Genomic DNA, 6,996 nt, shown 5'->3' with positions numbered 1-6,996 from the left:
CAGTCATACAGTAGGCTACGGAGAGCAGCGAAGAAACATTTCCTCAGGCATCGAAAAGCGGAACCGAAATTCACATTTCTAAATGATGCCGTTGGAATCAAAATGTTGGAACCGGTTCCGAACCAAAACCGGTTCTCGGTACCCAACCCTACCAGCACCATTTCGCTTCTGTGCTCTTAGTCAAAATGACAAAATAGCACTTGACTGGAAAGTTACTGCTATTTCCTGCTTATTGCGTTGATCCAACTCCTAATCATCACATCCAACCCAGCAACTTCAGCAACTAAATTGGTGTATGGTCCCATGTGAAACCAAAGGCTGAGTTGTTTTGTTCTGACAATGGTATTCCGCTGTTTTATCTCAAACCATGAACCCTAGCCCTAATCCTTAACCTCAAGAGGTGCGTTCACACCATTTTTCCCACTTTAGTTCCGATATAGTTCCGAAACGTTGCGTTCACCCCAAAAAAATTCGGAACTAAAATGTGTTAATGAGAACCTTTCTACCCCCTTTTCCGTCCCTGCTAGAGAGCAGGAACTTACGTGGGAGAAAAAGGTTCCTATTTCTGATTGGCTGGGCGGATTGCAAACCACGCCCCGTAAAACTCCCAAAAGGTTTTGTGAAGCCGCCATCTTATTATCCTAGCATTTGCATTATTAACATTAGCATTAGCCCAGCGCACAAACGCAGAGAGACCAACTTATAGCAACACAAGAAAATATGGGAGCGGTGGAGATGAGGAGGTGTCGGCGTTCTGGCAATTTACTCGGAAGGCTTCAGTAGAAGCTGCTGGGAGTCCCAGCAGCATCTACTGAAGCCAGTCCCTCAACTCCGGGGACTTCCGGCCGGGGACTTCGGGTGGCAGTATACGCTGTGAAGTTGTTTGCGGCCTACCAGTAAACCCAAAGCAGAAGAAGAAGAAGAAGAAGAAGAAGAAGAAGAAGAAGAAGAAGAAGAAGAAGAAGAAGAAGAAGAAGAAGAAGAAGAAGAAGAAGAAGTGACATCAGCGGCTCCCTCAGGGACTTGCGTGTGAACGCAATTTACTAGATAGTTCCAGGAAATAAAAGTTCCGGGAAAGGTTCCGGGAACTATTCCTGGGAAAAGTACTTGGTGTGAAAGCGCCTATTAGGGATGAGTCATGCCAATAGTTACACCAAGTAAAAGCCAACGCATGGTAGCTTTGAAGTTGTAATGGCTTTTAAGATCGCCTTTTTACTACCCATACGTCATGTGTAATGTGCATGTCTAGTTGCTAGGGATTTATCTGTTTTGATCATCTCTGCCTGTGACTGAGGTTTTGGTTTAATTCCGCTTGATGACTCATCCTGAAGGGGAATAAAACAGAGTCCCCCCGTGTGCAAAGTGAGTGCCAAAATGCTCTCTTCGTGCACAATCCCCATTGCCTAATCCGACCACTCCAAAATCATTTCCCCAAAGAAACACAGACACATTTGTGCTACATTTAGGAAAAAAGTGGACCTGCTGCAGCCGTAGGAGTAAACAGTGGAGAGGTTTTGAGATGCTTGAATCTTAAGCCACAGTGATTTACGAGCTGCGTATATGAATGTGCTTCTCTGTTATCAACCGGTATGCTTTTATATTTGTGTGTGTATGTATGTGTTTAAACAAGGGTGCCCTGCACTTTCAGAGCTCCTGCAACCAGCTGTCCATCTCCAGCATCCAAGGCTTCCTATTTAAATCACACAGATGTGCACACTTGAACAGAAACACACTTACACACTCACTTGAATGCTTCCCCAGTCTTCCCTAGACACAGACTCGTCATGTGCTTTCTTTTGTAAATACTGGTATTTTAGGGTTCAATGGACCAGGCACATCTTCCCCACAGTAAGGTAAGAATTTAAACTCACTTAGGGTGTTTTGAAAAAATTCACATAATTCTGCAAAGGCTCCTGTTAACACTGATAAAAGTAGGACGGTTGTGTGTGTGTGTAAAAAAGAGGGCAAGAGAAAGAGATACTGTCTTTATACTGTCTCTCTTTCCTGTGTCCAGTCAATATGCACTTCTCTTAGACCAACACCTATTGTAAGTAATATCTAAATGTATAGTCAAGGAAAAGAGAAAAATACTTTTGATATTCCAGCTTTTATATAAACCGAGCAGGTAAGAAACATAAAATAGACCAGAACCAAAGGGTAATATTGTTGTCAATGTTAACATTAGTGTTGATTGGCCATTACATTGGTACATTTAGCTATTTCTTGGCTGAATGCCAAATCTGCTTACTGCTACTCCCTCCTCCACCCTTACCTCCTTCTAGAGTTCTATATAGATGTTTCTTGGCTCTAAAAAGTTGGGATTCCACCAGCAGTAACTCCAGGAAGAGACTGATAGCAGCAAGGAAATAGTCCTGCACTTAACCATGAGAAAAACAAACATTCAATTTAGTGTTTGAAACGCTGGTTATTGTAAGGATTACACAAATTATAGTGAATATTTTGAAAAAAAGTGCTCTGTTCCTTTAAGGGTGGTTCGTTCCTATAGAAGAATCATCATACATTCAGGAATATCTCAGATTTTAACAACATCTGTACATGATTTCCATGGCCACATCAGTTCACTGTAACTATATTACAATTTTAAGAAAGAATAGTGCTATTAGTCATGATTTGTACTGCAAAGTTAGGTTTGGAAACGCTATCATTTCCTTTTGGGCGGGCATGCATAACACTGCATAACACCAGAGCCACGCTGTGGGGAAACTTTGGCGCTGTTCTGAGTTTGTTCTAATCTGTCAAAATGACGGACGGCTTTCAGATTTTTACGTCATTGTTAAAAAAAAACATCATAGAAGGAAAATATTTGGTTAATGCGAACTCTGCATGACACTATCCTGTGTATTTTTTAAATTATATTAATACTTCCTTTTTGGAATATCTCCGCCAATTGACACCCTTCCTCAAGGAGCAGAGCCTTTTCTGACCAGTCTGTTAAACTATTTGCTATAAATGGTTGTTTCCATGATGTAAGGGTCGCTTATTGACTAACTATGGTACACTCGAGTTTCAATTATCTGGAAAAAGCCTTTAATACACACTCGTTGTCAGATGAGGGATTGATAAAGTCTGTAAAGTCAGTGTGTGTGTAAGTGTGTATGAGCAGTAAATTGTATTTACAAAGTGGATCCTGTGTAGTAGGTGTATGTTGAGCCCTCGTGGCTTTGGTGACAATCATACCAGACTGCTCAATTACTCAGTGTGAGTCCCTTAGGTCTGACTTTATACATTAATACCCACTCATTCATTAGTGTAAGCAGTCTATCTGGATATAATCCCTTCTCTCCAGTGTTTTTTCTTTTTAATCACCAGCCAGTATCTCTTCCGCTGACACTCATGCTCAGGAATAGAACATGGAATCTTTGAAGAATTAAATCTCATCATTATTTCTCACATCAATACTGAGCTGGTTAAGCAATGAACTACCAATGATATTGAATTTGAAATAATTATTTATTAAACCGATTCTTAAAAAAAATGTTATGTAACCATAAGGATTACTCACGCAAAGTTGTAAACAACACGGTCCTCACTGCTACATTACACCAACGCTTAGAATAGTGGAAGCAAAAGTATGTGTGTTCTCTTAGATCATTTTACAAAAATTAATGACGGGATCATAGAGGATCAAAACATATAGCCATTGATTAATTCATTATTAATACAGATGAGGTACAAGAGGAAAAAAAAATAGGCCTCCGATGAGTTATCCAATCACATACTGCAGCCCCTGTTCAAAGACCTCAAATATCATGGCCAAATAACTTCAAACTTCCTGATAAACAAGATCCTAAAACAATAGAAAAACTATATATTTCAAGTCTCAGGGTATTATAACAACAATAGATTTAGTATGTTAAGGTAAGATATCAATGTAAATTATTGTAAGGTGATGTCAAAATTAGCTAAAAGGCCAGTCAAGCTAGCTTCACAAAGATAGGCATTGTTGTTTTTGGGTCGATGAGCTGTCGGATGAATATGCTTTCTGGCATTTTTTGGACATTCAGGTTTTCGGAATATCGCAGGCCAATGTCTAGAGATGAAAGATGTGCTCATATTTGCATGTTTAGCCTGATCATACACTGCTGTGGGGTCTTCATATTCATAATTGTCCTGCTCACGAAAAAGCAAATGCTGATCTTGTAGTTATATCTGTTGCTGGGTGTACATGGACTTTTGCCCTTTTCCTTTTTTTTTTTGGTCGACGGTGGAAATTGACGCGAAATTGCAACTCTTTACAATGTAACATTTGTTGTTTGGTTCAGGGAAATGAAAACACACACATTCATGACAAACACTATGATTAACATACAGTACATCAGGTCTCCCCCGTTGTGTTCAAACCCACATCACCAACTGGAATGCATCGCCACTGGACCATCTTCAGGGAATATCATCATAAGGAACCAGAGGAATATTGAAGATCGATGTGAAGCCGCAGAGACTTCCTCTTCATCAACCTGCAAAGAAACACAGTTTACAGATTTCAAACTGGAACACGTTCACACTGAAGTAGATGAAACCTCTTCACACTGACAGTCTAATTATTATTTTTCTCACACAATATATGGAATATGTCATTATAATAACTTAAGAGACTTTTAAAGAGGCCCTATCACACTTTTCGGGGTTTTCCCTTCGCTGTAGAGTGTTATAGAGGTTTTTGTGCACGTACTACTGACATCACATGCAACACTCGCTTCTATTGGCTAGCGCTCAAACACATTGTACATGATAGGCTAAGGGGCAGGTAATTCCCCAACACATCTTGGTGGTAGTTGACCAATAACAACAGAGCAGGCCAGCTAACCAATCAGAGCAGACTGGGCTCTGGTTTCAGACAGAGGGTGAAAAGAGGTTCTGCAGCACAGGCAGTATGAGAACACAAATACATTTTTGAACATTATAGCATGTAAACATGTCACATTAGAGGCACACATACAACTATGAACCTAATAGCGACCATAATATGTCCTAAAAGTTTTGTATCTATAGTTGAAGGAGAACTTTGTGTGCAATGTTGCAAATCAATAAGCAAGCCTGCATGTTGGGGTTTTAAGCCTTGTTCAGTCATAGAATATGTGAAATGGCTTTCTTCCTCTATATTACAAGTAGACTTAATGTGTTTTTGTTATTCAGACATTAGTTGAAAAGTGGTGTCTACACGCTGTTATTATCTCTCTCTTTGAATGCTGAGTGGCTGAGCAGTGGCAGACCAATGTATTAGGACATTTAATGGCAAAAACAACCCAAAAAAGCATTGGCTCAAAAACTATATTAGGAAGAGCATGAATATAGTTGCTAAAGATTGTTATATTTAAGCTTATTGCAATAATTGCTGATGAAAGATAAGCAACTGTGCCCAAAGACTGATGTGTAAGGAACATTCATTGTCACGCAAAAGATATAACCTTAAACCATTATAGTCTACCCTGCATTGATTCTAGTGATCAAATCATCCCTTTTATTCCTTAATTAGTGCATTTACCTGGTGGGAAGGAACAGATAGTGTAGGAGCATCACAATTATTATGTGTCTCCATAAAGCTTAATATGCATTCCGCTCGGCTGCTTTGGTATGGACGGGACATCGAGAGGAGAAAGAGATGGCTCAGCATTACTTAACACAGCCATTTAAATGCACATTCTGTCTCGGACTCTCATAAATACCCACAGAAGACACAGCGACACACACACACATACAAATGAATATATTACCCGGCATAAGCACACACAGTGTTTTGTCTTGTCTGCCATAACTTTTCAAAATAATCCTTTGACGATGGCCGTGTGGGTTTTTGCGGCTGCCTCCTAAAGAGTGTGCGTTTGCACGTAAATGCACAGTGTATGCATACTTGTGCGTGTGTGTCTTTCGTATTGTGAATCCTCTGTCAGCACATTGTGTCAGGGGCTGGCTAGGACTTTCAGAAATGCAAGCACAAGCATATCTTATTTGGATTATGTATAAAACACTGATAGAGGCCGTCTGCTTGCATCAATCAGGGGAGCGAGAGGGAGAGACGGAAAAAGACAGAGAGGGAGTAAAGGGAAGTGTAAGCCTGTGGGGTGATACAGGAATAAGGAAGTGAAGGTGTATGGTGGGTGAGTATCTACAATACAGCAGCGTTTAAATATGCAAAGGGGGAGAATGGGTTGACGGAGAGATGAGAGTTTAAGATTCAAAGGGGGAGCGGAGGGAGAAAGGGAGGGAGATTAACAAAGGTGAGGTGGTGCATGAGAAATTTGGAATACACAGTATTTATTGGAGAAATAGAGAGGCTGAGAAAGAGGGATGGTGAAGGAAGGGAGAGAAGAGGAGGCGGAGGAGAGGGGAAGGCTAGCCAGGAGGGTTTGATTGATGGGCCATAGACAGGGCCGGCCGTTCTCTAGAGCAGAACCACTCCAGCACTGGACACCCGCCAGACACTGCAGCCCTGGAGAACCCTAGAGTGAGAGTGTGTGTGTGTGTGTGTGTGTGTGTGTGTGTGTGTGTGTGTGTGTGTGTGTGTGTGTGTGTGTGTGTGTGTGTGTGTGTGTGTGTGTGTGTGTGTGTGTGAGAGAGAGATAGAGAGAGTTTGTGTGTGTGTGTGTGTGTGTGTGTGTGTGTGTGCGCGCGTATTGGCTTATGCAAAGCTCTTCTGTTACAATCTGATGACGCAGATACACGCAGCGAGGGCAACAGAAACAGGTGTGGGTGACAGCTGAGTGTCTAACATTGTGTGTGTGTGTGTGTGTGTGTGTGTCTGTGTGTGTGTGTGTGTGTGTGTGTGTGTGTGTGTGTGTCTCTGTCTGTCTGTCTGTCTGTCTGTCTGTCTGTCTGTCTGTGTAGGTCCACTTTCAAATCACAATTATCCTGACCAAAAATAATTACAGCATGACAGCATGATCCCAATACTCATTAATACTCTATTAGAAACATATATTTGGACATTTGTATAAATAAATTAAAAAAAACGTCAACATAGTGAAACCAATCTTG

This window comes from Notothenia coriiceps, unplaced genomic scaffold (assembly GCF_000735185.1).
Source record: "Notothenia coriiceps isolate Sejong01 unplaced genomic scaffold, NC01 NC01_scaffold00000339, whole genome shotgun sequence".
Classification (NCBI taxonomy): Eukaryota; Metazoa; Chordata; class Actinopteri; order Perciformes; family Nototheniidae; genus Notothenia; species Notothenia coriiceps.
The sequence above is the reverse complement of the archived record's forward strand: the minus strand, read 5'-3'. Positions refer to the sequence as shown.